This window comes from Anomalospiza imberbis, chromosome 3 (assembly GCF_031753505.1).
Source record: "Anomalospiza imberbis isolate Cuckoo-Finch-1a 21T00152 chromosome 3, ASM3175350v1, whole genome shotgun sequence".
In the NCBI taxonomy this organism is placed as follows: Eukaryota; Metazoa; Chordata; class Aves; order Passeriformes; family Viduidae; genus Anomalospiza; species Anomalospiza imberbis.
This window is the reverse complement of record NC_089683.1, coordinates 1,227,649-1,240,928: the sequence shown is the minus strand read 5'-3', so window position 1 is coordinate 1,240,928 and position 13,280 is coordinate 1,227,649.

The following is a 13,280-nucleotide window of genomic DNA, read 5'->3' as shown; positions in this document are numbered from 1 at the left end:
GGCCTGACAGTCCCAAGGGAACCCTGCAAAATGACATCAGGAACCTGGGCTGACCTCTTTTCTTTCCCAGGGAAAAGAGCCGGTCTTTGTCTCCAGGGGCCTGTGGCCCTGAGTGGCCAGCCAGCTCCAAAAATTTGGAACGAACAAGGATGTGTCGAAGACCCAACCTGCCCCCACCTCAAACCTGTGCTGCCTGACAGTCCCAAGGGAACCCTACAAACTGACATCAGGAACCTGGGCTGCCCCTTTTCTTTCCCTGGGAAAACGGCTGGTCTTTTTTTCCAAGGGCCTAAGGCCCTGAGTGGCCCGCGACCTCCAAAAAATCAAAACGATCAAGGATGTGTTGAAGACCCAACCTGCCCCCACCTCAAACCTGTGCTGCCCTGACAGTCCCAAGGGAACCCTACAACTGACATCAGGAATCTGGGCTGCCCGTTTTCTTTCCCTGGGAAAAGGGCTGGTCTTTTTTTCCAGGGGCCTGTGGCCCTGAGTGGTTGGCCGCCTCCAAAAAATCGGAACGAACAAGGATGTTTCGAAGACCCAACATGCCCCCACCTCAAACCTGTGCTGCCCTGACAGTCACAAGGGAACCCTACAAACTGACATCAGGAACCTGGGGTAGCCCCTTTTCTTTCCCAGGGAAACGGGCCGGGCTTTGTGTCCAGGGGCCTGTGGACCTGAGTGGCCAGCGACCTCCAAAAAATCGGTACGATCAAGGATGTTTCGAAGACCCAACATGCCCCCACCTCAAACCTGGGCTGCCCTGACAGTCCCAAGGGAACCCTACCAAAAGACATCAGGAACCTGGACCGGCCACTTTTCTTTCCCAGGGAAAAGAGCCGGTCTTTGTCTCCAGGGGCCTGTGGCCCTGAGTGTCCAGCAAGCTCAAAAAAATTGGAACGAACAAGGATGTGTTGAAGACCCAACCTGCCCCCACCTCAAACCTGTGCTGCCCTGGACAGTCCCAAGGGAACCCTACAAACTGGCAACAGGAACCTGGGCTGGCCATTTTCTTTCCCAGGAAAAGGGCCGGTATTTGTCTCCAGGGGCCTGTGGCCCTGAGCGGTTGGCCGCCTCCAAAAAATCGGAACAATCGAGGATGTTTCGAAGACCCAACCTGCCCCCACCTCAAACCTGTGCTGCCCTGACAGTCCCAAGGGAACCATACAAACTGCAATCAGGAGCCTGGGCTGGCCACTTTTCGTTCCCAGGGAAAAGGGCCGGACTTTGTCTCCAGGGGCCTGTGGCACTTAGTGGCCGACTGCCTCCAAAAAATCGGAACGATCAAGGGTGTGTCAAAGACCCAACCAGCCCCCACCGCAAACCTGTGCTGCCCTGGCTGTCCCAAGGGAACCCTACAAACTGACATCAGGAATCTGGTCTGCCCCTTTTCTTTCCCTGGGAAATGGGCTGGTCTTTTTTTCCAGGGGCCTATGGCCCTGAGTGGCCGGCTACCTCCAAAAATCGGAACGATCAAGGATGTGTTGAAGACCCAACCTGCCCCAACCTCAAGCCTGTGCTGCCCTGACAGTCACAAGGGAACCCTACAAACTGACATCAGGAACCTGGGCTGCCCCTTTTCTTTCCCAGTGAAAAGGGCTGGTCTTTTTTTCCAAGGGCCTAAGGCCCTGAGTGGCCAGCGACCTCCAAAAATCCAAACGATCAAGGATGTGTTGAAGACCCAACCTGCCCCCACCTCAAACCTGTGCTGCCTTGACAGTCCCAAGGGAACCCTACAAACTGACATCAGGAACCTGGGCTGGCCACTTTTCTTTCCCAGGGAAAAGGGCCGGTATTTGCCTCCAGGGGCCTGTGGCCCTGAGTGGTTTGGCCGCCTCCAAAAAATCGTAAAGATCGAGGTTGTTTCGAAGACCCAACCTGCCCCCACCTCAAACCTGTGCTGCCCTGACAGTTCCAAGGGAACCCTACAAACTGACATCAGGAACCTGGTCTGGCCCCTTTTCTTTTCCCCGGGAAAATGGCCGGTCATTGTGTCCAGGGGTCTGTGGTCCTGAGTGGCCAGCGACCTCCAAAAAATCGGTACGATCAAGGATGTTTCGAAGACCCAACATGCCCCACCTCAAACCTGTGCTGCCCTGACAGTCCCAAGGGAACCCTACAAACTGACATCAGGAACCTGGCTGCCCTTTTCTTTCCCAGGGAAAACGGCTGGTCTTTTTTTCCAGGGGCCTTTGGCCCTGAGTGGCCGGCTACCTCCAAAAATCGGAACGATCAAGGATGTGTTGAAGACCCAACCTGCCCCCACCTCAAGCCTGTGCTGCCCTGACAGTCACAAGGGAACCCTACAAACTGACATCCGGAACCTGGGCTGGCCACTTTTCTTTCCCAGGGAAAATGGCCGGACTTTGTCTCCAGGGGCCTGTGGACCTGAGTGGCCAGCGACCTCCAAAAAATCGGTACGATCAAGGATGTTTCGAAGACCCAACATGCCCCCACCTCAAACCTGTGCTGCCCTGACAGTCCCAAGGGAACCCTACCAAAAGACATCAGGAACCTGGACCGGCCACTTTTCTTTCCCAGGGAAAAGAGCCGGTCTTTGTCACCAGGGGCCTGTGGCCCTGAGTGGCCAGCAAGCTCCAAAAAATTGAACGAACAAGGATGTGTTGAAGACCCAACCTGCCCCCACCTCAAGCCTGTGCTGCCCTGACAGTCCCAAGGGAACCCTACAAACTGGCAACAGGAACCTGGGCTGGCCATTTTCTTTCCCAGGGAAAAGGGCCGGTATTTGTCTCCAGGGGCCCTGTGGCCTGAGCGGTTGGCCGCCTCCAAAAAAATCGGAACAATCGAGGTTGTTTCGAAGACCCAACCTGCCCCCACCTCAAACCTGTGCTGCCCTGACAGTCCCAAGGGAACCATACAAACTGCAATCAGGAGCCTGGGCTGGCCACTTTTCGTTCCCAGGGAAAAGGGCCGGTATTTGTCTCCAGGGGCCTGTGGCACTTAGTGGCCGACTGCCTCCAAAAAATCGGAACGATCAAGGGTGTGTCAAAGACCCAACCAGCCCCCACCGCAAACCTGTGCTGCCCTGGCTGTCCCAAGGGAACCCTACAAACTGACATCAGGAATCTGGGCTGCCCCTTTTCTTTCCCTGGGAAATGGGCTGGTCTTTTTTTCCAGGGGCCTATGGCCCTGAGTGGCCGGCTACCTCCAAAAATCGGAACGATCAAGGATGTGTTGAAGACCCAACCTGCCCCAACCTCAAGCCTGTGCTGCCCTGACAGTCACAAGGGAACCCTACAAACTGACATCAGGAACCTGGGCTGCCCCTTTTCTTTCCCAGTGAAAAGGGCTGGTCTTTTTTTCCAAGGGCCTAAGGCCCTGAGTGGCCAGCGACCTCCAAAAAATCCAAACGATCAAGGATGTGTTGAAGACCCAACCTGCCCCCACCTCAAACCTGTGCTGCCCTGACAGTCCCAAGGGAACCCTACAAACTGACATCAGGAACCTGGGCTGGCCACTTTTCTTTCCCAGGGAAAAGGGCCGGTATTTGCCGCCAGGGGCCTGTGGCCCTGAGTGGTTGGCCGCCTCCAAAAAATCGGAACGATCGAGGATGTTTCGAAGACCCAACCTGCCCCCACCTCAAACCTGTGCTGCCCTGACAGTCCCAAGGGAACCCTACAAACTGACATCAGGAACCTGGGCTGGCCCTTTTCTTCCCTGGGAAAAGGGCTGGTCTTTTTTTCCAGGGGCCTATGGCCCTGAGTGGCCGGCTACCTCCAAAAATCGGAACGATCAAGGATGTGTTGAAGACCCAACCTGCCCCCACCTCAAGCCTGTGCTGCCCTGACAGTCACAAGGGAACCCTACAAACTGACATCAGGAACCTGGGCTGCCCCTTTTCTTCCCAGTGAAAAGGGCTGGTCTTTTTTTTCCAAGGGCCTAAGGCCCTGAGTGGCCAGCGACCTCCAAAAATCGGAACGATCAAGGATGTGTTGAAGACCCAACCTGCCCCTACCTCAAGCCTGTGCTGCCCTGACAGTCAACAAGGGAACCCTACAAACTGACATCAGGAACCTGGGCTGGCCACTTTTCTGTCCCAGGGAAAAGGGCCGGTATTTGCCTCCAGGGGCCTGTGGCCCTGAGTGGTTGGCCGCCTCCAAAAAATCGTAACGATTCGAGGATGTTTCGAAGACCCAACCTGCCCCACCTCAAACCTGTGCTGCCCTGACAGTTCCAAGGGAACCCTACAAACTGACATCAGGAACCTGGGCTGGCCACTTTTCTTTCCCAGGGAAAAGGGCTGGTCTTTTTTTCCAAGGGCCTGTGGCCCTGAGCTGTTGGCCGCCTCCAAAAAATCGGAACAATCGAGGATGTTTCGAAGACCCAACCTGCCCCCACCTCAAACCTGTGCTGCCCTGACAGTCCCAAGGGAACCCTACAAACTGACATCAGGAACCTGGGGTGGCCCCTTTTCTTTCCCAGGGAAAATGTCCGGTCTTTGTCTCCAGGGGCCTGTGGACCTGAGTGGCCAGCGACCTCCAAAAAATCGGTACGATCAAGGATGTTTCGAAGACCCAACATGCCCCCACCTCAAACCTGTGCTGCCCTGACAGTCCCAAGGGAACCCTACCAAAAGACATCAGGAACCTAGACCGGCCACTTTTCTTCCCAGGGAAAAGAGCCGGTCTTTGTCTCCAGGGGCCTGTGCCCTGAGTGGCCAGCAAGCTCAAAAAAATTGGAACGAACAAGGATGTGTTGAAGACCCAACCTGCCCCCACCTCAAACCTGTGCTGCCCTGACAGTCCCAAGGGAACCCTACAAACTGACATCAGGAATCTGGGCTGCCCCTTTTCTTTCCCTGGGAAAAGGGCTGGTCTTTTTTTCCAGGGGCCTATGGCCCTGAGTGGCCGGCTACCTCCAAAAATCGGAACGATCAAGGATGTGTTGAAGACCCAACCTGCCCCCACCTCAAGCCTGTGCTGCCCTGACAGTCACAAGGGAACCCTACAAACTGACATCAGGAACCTGGGCTGCCCCTTTTCTTTCCCAGTGAAAAGGGCTGGTCTTTATTCCAAGGGCCTAAGGCCCTGAGTGGCCAGCGACCCTCCAAAAATCGGAACGATCAAGGATGTGTTGAAGACCCAACCTGCCCCTACCTCAAGCCTGTGCTGCCCTGACAGTCACAAGGGAACCCTACAAACTGACATCAGGAACCTGGGCTGGCCACTTTTCTTTCCCAGGGAAAAGGGCCGGTATTTGTCTCCAGGGGCCTGTGGCCCTGAGTGGCCAGCCAGCTCCAAAATTTGGAACGAACAAGGATGTGTCGAAGATCCAACCTGCCCCCACCTCAAACCTGTGCTGCCCTGACAGTCCCAAGGGAACCCTACTAACTGACATCAGGAATCTGGGCTGCCCCTTTTCTTTCCCTGGGAAAAGGGCTGGTCTTTTTTTCCAGGGGCCTATGGCCCTGAGTGGCCGGCTACCTCCAAAAATCGGAACGATCAAGGATGTGTTGAAGACCCAACCTGCCCCCACCTCAAGCCTGTGCTGCCCTGACAGTCCCAAGGGAACCCTACAAACTGACATCAGGAACCTGGGCTGCCCCTTTTCTTTTCCAGTGAAAAGGGCTGGTCTTTTTTTTCCAAGGGCCTAAGGCCCTGAGTGGCCAGCGACCTCCAAAAAATCCAAACGATCAAGGATGTGTTGAAGACCCAACCTGCCCCCACCTCAAACCTGTGCTGCCCTGACAGTCCCAAGGGAACCCTACAAACTGACATCAGGAACCTGGGCTGGCCACTTTTCTTTCCCAGGGAAAAGGGCCGGTATTTGCCTCCAGGGGCCTGTGGCCCTGAGTGGTTGGCCGCCTCCAAAAAATCGTAACGATCGAGGATGTTTCGAAGACCCAACCTGCCCCCACCTCAAACCTGTGCTGCCCTGACAGTTCCAAGGGAACCCTACAAACTGACATCAGGAACCTGGTCTGGCCCCTTTTCTTTTCCCAGGGAAAATGGCCGGTCATTGTCTCCAGGGGTCTGTGGTCCTGAGTGGCCAGCCAGCTCCAAAAATTTGGAACGAACAAGGATGTGTCGAAGACCCAACCTGCCCCCACCTCAAACCTGTGCTGCCCTGACAGTCCCAAGGGAACCCTACAAACTGACATCAGGAACCTGGGCTGCCCCTTTTCTTTCCCTGGGAAAACGTCTGGTCTTTTTTTCCAGGGGCCTATGGCCCTGAGTGGCCGGCTACCTCCAAAAATCGGAACGATCAAGGGAGTGTTGTAGACCCAACCTGCCCCCACCTCAAGCCTGTGCTGCCCTGACAGTCACAAGGGAACCCTACAAACTGACATCAGGAACCTGGGCTGGCCACTTTTCTTTCCCAGGGAAAAGGGCCGGTATTTGTCTCCAGGGGCCTGTGGCCCTGAGTGGTTGGCCGCCACCAAAAAATCGGAACGATTAAGGATGTTTCGAAGACCCAACATGCCCCCACCTCAAACCTGTGCTGCCCTGACAGTCCCAAGGGAACCCTACCAAAAGACATCAGGAACCTGGACCGGCCACTTTTCTTTCCCAGGGAAAAGGGCCGGTCTTTGTCTCCAGGGGCCTGTGGACCTGAGTGGCCAGCGACCTCCAAAAAATCGGTACGATCAAGGATGTTTCGAAGACCCAACATGCCCCCACCTCAAACCTGTGCTGCCCTGACAGTCCCAAGGGAACCCTACCAAAAGACATCAGGAACCTGGACCGGCCACTTTTCTTTCCCAGGGAAAAGAGCCGGTCTTTGTCTCCAGGGGCCTGTGGCCCTGAGTGGCCAGCAAGCTCCAAAAAATTGGAACGAACAAGGATGTGTTGAAGACCCAACCTGCCCCCACCTCAAACCTGTGCTGCCCTGACAGTCCCAAGGGAACCCTACAAACTGGCAACAGGAACCTGGGCTGGCCATTTTCTTTCCCGGGGAAAAGGGCCGGTATTTGTCTCCAGGGGCCTGTGGCCCTGAGCGGTTGGCCGCCTCCAAAAAATCGGAACAATCGAGGTTGTTTCGAAGACCCAACCTGCCCCCACCTCAAACCTGTGCTGCCCTGACAGTCCCAAGGGAACCATACAAACTGCAATCAGGAGCCTGGGCTGGCCACTTTTCGTTCCCAGGGAAAAGGGCCGGACTTTGTCTCCAGGGGCCTGTGGCACTTAGTGGCCGACTGCCTCCAAAAAATCGGAACGATCAAGGATGTGTCGAAGACCCAACCAGCCCCCACCGCAAACCTGTGCTGCCCTGGCTGTCCCAAGGGAACCCTACAAACTGACATCAGGAACCAGGGCTGGCCACTTTTCTTTCCAGGGGAAAAGGGCCGGACTTTGTCTCCAGGGGCCTGTGGCGCTTAGTGGCCGACGGCCTCCAAAACGTCCAAATGAACTTGGATATCTCCCCGACCCAATATGCTCCCACCTCAAACCTGTGCGGCCCTGACAGTCCCAAGGGAACCCTGCAAAATGACATCCAGGAACCTGGGCTGACCTCTTTTCTTTCCCAGGGAAAAGGGCTGGTCTTTTTTTCCAAGGGCCTGTGGCCCTGAGCTGTTGGCCGCCTCCAAAAAATCGGAACAATCGAGGATGTTTCGAAGACCCAACCTGCCCCCACCTCAAACCTGTGCTGCCCTGACAGCCCCAAGGGAACCCTACAAACTGACCTCAGGAACCTGGGCTGCCCCTTTTCTTTCCCTGGGAAAAGGGCTGGTCTTTTTTTCCAAGGGCCTAAGGCCCTGAGTGGCCAGCGACCTCCAAAAAATCCAAACGATCAAGGATGTGTTGAAGACCCAACTTGCCCCCACCTCAAAACTGTGCTGCCCTGACAGTCACAAGGGAACCCTACAAACTGACATCAGGAACCTGGGCTGCCCCTTTTCTTTCCCTGGGAAAAGGGCTGGTCTTTTTTTCCAGGGGCCTATGGCCCTCAGTGGCCGGCTACCTCCAAAAATCGGAACGATCAAGGGAGTGTTGTAGACCCAACCTGCCCCCACCTCAAGCCTGTGCTGCCCTGACAGTCCCAAGGGAACCCTACAAACTGACATCAGGAACCTGGGCTGGCCACTTTTCTTTCCCAGGGAAAAGGGCTGGTCTTTTTTTCCAAGGGCCTGTGGCCCTGAGCTGTTGGCCGCCTCCAAAAAATCGGAACAATCGAGGATGTTTCGAAGACCCAACCTTCCCCCCTCCTCAAACCTGTGCTGCCCTGACAGTCCCAAGGGAACCCTACAAACTGACATCAGGAACCTGGGGTGGCCCCTTTTCTTTCCCAGGGGAAAATGGCCGGTCTTTGTCTCCAGGGGCCTGTGGACCTGAGTGGCCAGCGACCTCCAAAAAATCGGTACGATCAAGGATGTTTCGAAGACCCAACATGCCCCCACCTCAAACCTGTGCTGCCCTGACAGTCCCAAGGGAACCCTACCAAAAGACATCAGGAACCTAGACCGGCCACTTTTCTTTCCCAGGGAAAAGAGCCGGTCTTTGTCTCCAGGGGCCTGTGGCCCTGAGTGGCCAGCAAGCTCAAAAAAATTGGAACGAACAAGGATGTGTTGAAGACCCAACCTGCCCCCACCTCAAACCTGTGCTGCCCTGACAGTCCCAAGGGAACCCTACAAACTGACATCAGGAATCTGGGCTGCCCCTTTTCTTTCCCTGGGAAAAGGGCTGGTCTTTTTTTCCAGGGGCCTATGGCCCTGAGTGGCCGGCTACCTCCAAAAATCGGAACGATCAAGGATGTGTTGAAGACCCAACCTGCCCCCACCTCAAGCCTGTGCTGCCCTGACAGACACAAGGGAACCCTACAAACTGACATCAGGAACCTGGGCTGCCCCTTTTCTTTCCCAGTGAAAAGGGCTGGTCTTTTTTTCCAAGGGCCTAAGGCCCTGAGTGGCCAGCGACCTCCAAAAATCGGAACGATCAAGGATGTGTTGAAGACCCAACCTGCCCCTACCTCAAGCCTGTGCTGCCCTGACAGTCACAAGGGAACCCTACTAACTGACATCAGGAACCTGGGCTGGCCACTTTTCTTTCCCAGGGAAAAGGGCCGGTATTTGTCTCCAGGGGCCTGTGGCCCTGAGTGGCCAGCCAGCTCCAAAAATTTGGAACGAACAAGGATGTGTCGAAGACCCAACCTGCCCCCACCTCAAACCTGTGCTGCCCTGACAGTCCCAAGGGAACCCTACTAACTGACATCAGGAATCTGGGCTGCCCCTTTTCTTTCCCTGGGAAAAGGGCTGGTCTTTTTTTCCAGGGGCCTATGGCCCTGAGTGGCCGGCTACCTCCAAAAATCGGAACGATCAAGGGAGTGTTGTAGACCCAACCTGCCCCCACCTCAAGCCTGTGCTGCCCTGACAGTCACAAGGGAACCCTACAAACTGACATCAGGAACCTGGGCTGGCCACTTTTCTTTCCCAGGGAAAAGGGCCGGTATTTGTCTCCAGGGGCCTGTGGCCCTGAGTGGTTGGCCGCCACCAAAAAATCGGAACGATTAAGGATGTTTCGAAGACCCAACATGCCCCCACCTCAAACCTGTGCTGCCCTGACAGTCCCAAGGGAACCCTACCAAAAGACATCAGGAACCTGGACCGGCCACTTTTCTTTCCCAGGGAAAAGGGCCGGTCTTTGTCTCCAGGGGCCTGTGGACCTGAGTGGCCAGCGACCTCCAAAAAATCGGTACGATCAAGGATGTTTCGAAGACCCAACATGCCCCCACCTCAAACCTGGGCTGCCCTGACAGTCCCAAGGGAACCCTACCAAAAGACATCAGGAACCTGGACCGGCCACTTTTCTTTCCCAGGGAAAAGAGCCGGTCTTTGTCTCCAGGGGCCTGTGGCCCTGAGTGGCCAGCAAGCTCAAAAAAATTGGAACGAACAAGGATGTGTTGAAGACCCAACCTGCCCCCACCTCAAACCTGTGCTGCCCTGACAGTCCCAAGGGAACCCTACAAACTGGCAACAGGAACCTGGGCTGGCCATTTTCTTTCCCAGGGAAAAGGGCCGGTATTTGTCTCCAGGGGCCTGTGGCCCTGAGCGGTTGGCCGCCTCCAAAAAATCGGAACAGTCGAGGTTGTTTCGAAGACCCAACCTGCCCCCACCTCAAACCTGTGCTGCCCTGACAGTCCCAAGGGAACCTAACAAACTGCAATCAGGAACCTGGGCTGGCCATTTTCTTTCCCAGGGAAAAGGGCCGGTATTTGTCTCCAGGGGCCTGTGGCCCTGAGCGGTTGGCCGCCTCCAAAAAATCGGTACGATCAAGGATGTTTCGAAGACCCAACATGCCCCCACCTCAAACCTGTGCTGCCCTGACAGTCCCAAGGGAACCCTACCAAAAGACATCAGGAACCTGGACCGGCCACTTTTCTTTCCCAGGGAAAAGAGCCGGTATTTGTCTCCAGGGGCCTGTGGCCCTGAGTGGCCAGCGACCTCCAAAAAATCGGTACGATCAAGGATGTGTTGAAGACCCAACCTGCCCCCACCTCAAACCTGTGCTGCCCTGACAGTCCCAAGGGAACCCTAAGAACTGGCAACAGGAACCTGGGCTGGCCATTTTCTTTCCCAGGGAAAAGGGCCGGTATTTGTCTCCAGGGGCCTGTGGCCCTGAGCGGTTGGCCGCCTCCAAAAAATCGGAACAATCGAGGTTGTTTCGAAGACCCAACCTGCCCCCACCTCAAACCTGTGCTGCCCTGACAGTCCCAAGGGAACCCTACAAACTGACATCAGGAACCTGGGCTGGCCCTTTTCTTTCCCTGGGAAAAGGGCTGGTCTTTTTTTCCAGGGGCCTATGGCCCTGAGTGGCCGGCTACCTCCAAAAATCGGAACGATCAAGGATGTGTTGAAGACCCAACCTGCCCCCACCTCAAGCCTGTGCTGCCCTGACAGTCACAAGGGAACCCTACAAACTGACATCAGGAACCTGGGCTGCCCCTTTTCTTTCCCAGTGAAAAGGGCTGGTCTTTTTTTCCAAGGGCCTAAGGCCCTGAGTGGCCAGCGACCTCCAAAAATCGGAACGATCAAGGATGTGTTGAAGACCCAACCTGCCCCTACCTCAAGCCTGTGCTGCCCTGACAGTCACAAGGGAACCCTACAAACTGACATCAGGAACCTGGGCTGGCCACTTTTCTTTCCCAGGGAAAAGGGCCGGTATTTGTCTCCAGGGGCCTGTGGCCCTAAGTGGCCAGCCAGCTCCAAAAATTTGGAACGAACAAGGATGTGTCGAAGACCCAACCTGCCCCCACCTCAAACCTGTGCTGCCCTGACAGTCCCAAGGGAACCCTACTAACTGACATCAGGAATCTGGGCTGCCCCTTTTCTTTCCCTGGGAAAAGGGCTGGTCTTTTTTTCCAGGGGCCTATGGCCCTGAGTGGCCGGCTACCTCCAAAAATCGGAACGATCAAGGATGTGTTGAAGACCCAACCTGCCCCCACCTCAAGCCTGTGCTGCCCTGACAGTCCCAAGGGAACCCTACAAACTGACATCAGGAACCTGGGCTGCCCCTTTTCTTTTCCAGTGAAAAGGGCTGGTCTTTTTTTACAAGGGCCTAAGGCCCTGAGTGGCCAGCGACCTCCAAAAAATCCAAACGATCAAGGATGTGTTGAAGACCCAACCTGCCCCCACCTCAAACCTGTGCTGCCCTGACAGTCCCAAGGGAACCCTACAAACTGACATCAGGAACCTGGGCTGGCCACTTTTCTTTCCCAGGGAAAAGGGCCGGTATTTGCCTCCAGGGGCCTGTGGCCCTGAGTGGTTGGCCGCCTCCAAAAAATCGTAACGATCGAGGATGTTTCGAAGACCCAACCTGCCCCCACCTCAAACCTGTGCTGCCCTGACAGTTCCAAGGGAACCCTACAAACTGACATCAGGAACCTGGGCTGGCCACTTTTCTTTCCCAGGGAAAAGGGCTGGTCTTTTTTTCCAAGGGCCTGTGGCCCTGAGCTGTTGGCCGCCTCCAAAAAATCGGAACAATCGAGGATGTTTCGAAGACCCAAGATGCCCCCACCTCAAACCTGTGCTGCCCTGACAGTCCCAAGGGAACCCTACAAACTGACATCAGGAACCTGGGGTGGCCCCTTTTCTTTCCCAGGGAAAATGTCCGGTCTTTGTCTCCAGGGGCCTGTGGACCTGAGTGGCCAGCGACCTCCAAAAAATCAATACGATCAAGGATGTTTCGAAGACCCAACATGCCCCCACCTCAAACTTGTGCTGCCCTGACAGTCCCAAGGGAACCCTACCAAAAGACATCAGGAACCTAGACCGGCCACTTTTCTTTCCCAGGGAAAAGAGCCGGTCTTTGTCTCCAGGGGCCTGTGGCCCTGAGTGGCCAGCAAGCTCAAAAAAATTGGAACGAACAAGGATGTGTTGAAGACCCAACCTGCCCCCACCTCAAACCTGCGCTGCCCTGACAGTCCCAAGGGAACCCTACAAACTGACATCAGGAACCTGGGCTGCCCCTTTTCTTTCCCAGTGAAAAGGGCTGGTCTTTTTTTCCAAGGGCCTAAGGCCCTGAGTGGCCAGCGACCTCCAAAAATCGGAACGATCAAGGATGTGTTGAAGACCCAACCTGCCCCTACCTCAAGCCTGTGCTGCCCTGACAGTCACAAGGGAACCCTACAAACTGACATCAGGAACCTGGGCTGGCCACTTTTCTTTCCCAGGGAAAAGGGCCGGTATTTGTCTCCAGGGGCCTGTGGCCCTGAGTGGCCAGCCAGCTCCAAAAATTTGGAACGAACAAGGATGTGTCGAAGACCCAACCTGCCCCCACCTCAAACCTGTGCTGCCCTGACAGTCCCAAGGGAACCCTACAAACTGACATCAGGAACCTGGGCTGCCCCTTTTCTTTCCCTGGGAAAACGTCTGGTCTTTTTTTCCAGGGGCCTATGGCCCTGAGTGGCCGGCTACCTCCAAAAATCGGAACGATCAAGGGAGTGTTGTAGACCCAACCTGCCCCCACCTCAAGCCTGTGCTGCCCTGACAGTCACAAGGGAACCCTACAAACTGACATCAGGAACCTGGGCTGGCCACTTTTCTTTCCCAGGGAAAAGGGCCGGTATTTGTCTCCAGGGGCCTGTGGCCCTGAGTGGTTGGCCGCCTCCAAAAAATCGGTACGATCAAGGATGTTTCGAAGACCCAACATGCCCCCACCTCAAACCTGGGCTGCCCTGACAGTCCCAAGGGAACCCTACCAAAAGACATCAGGAACCTGGACCGGCCACTTTTCTTTCCCAGGGAAAAGAGCCGGTCTTTGTCTCCAGGGGCCTGTGGCCCTGAGTGGCCAGCAAGCTCAAAAAAATTGGAACGAACAAGGATG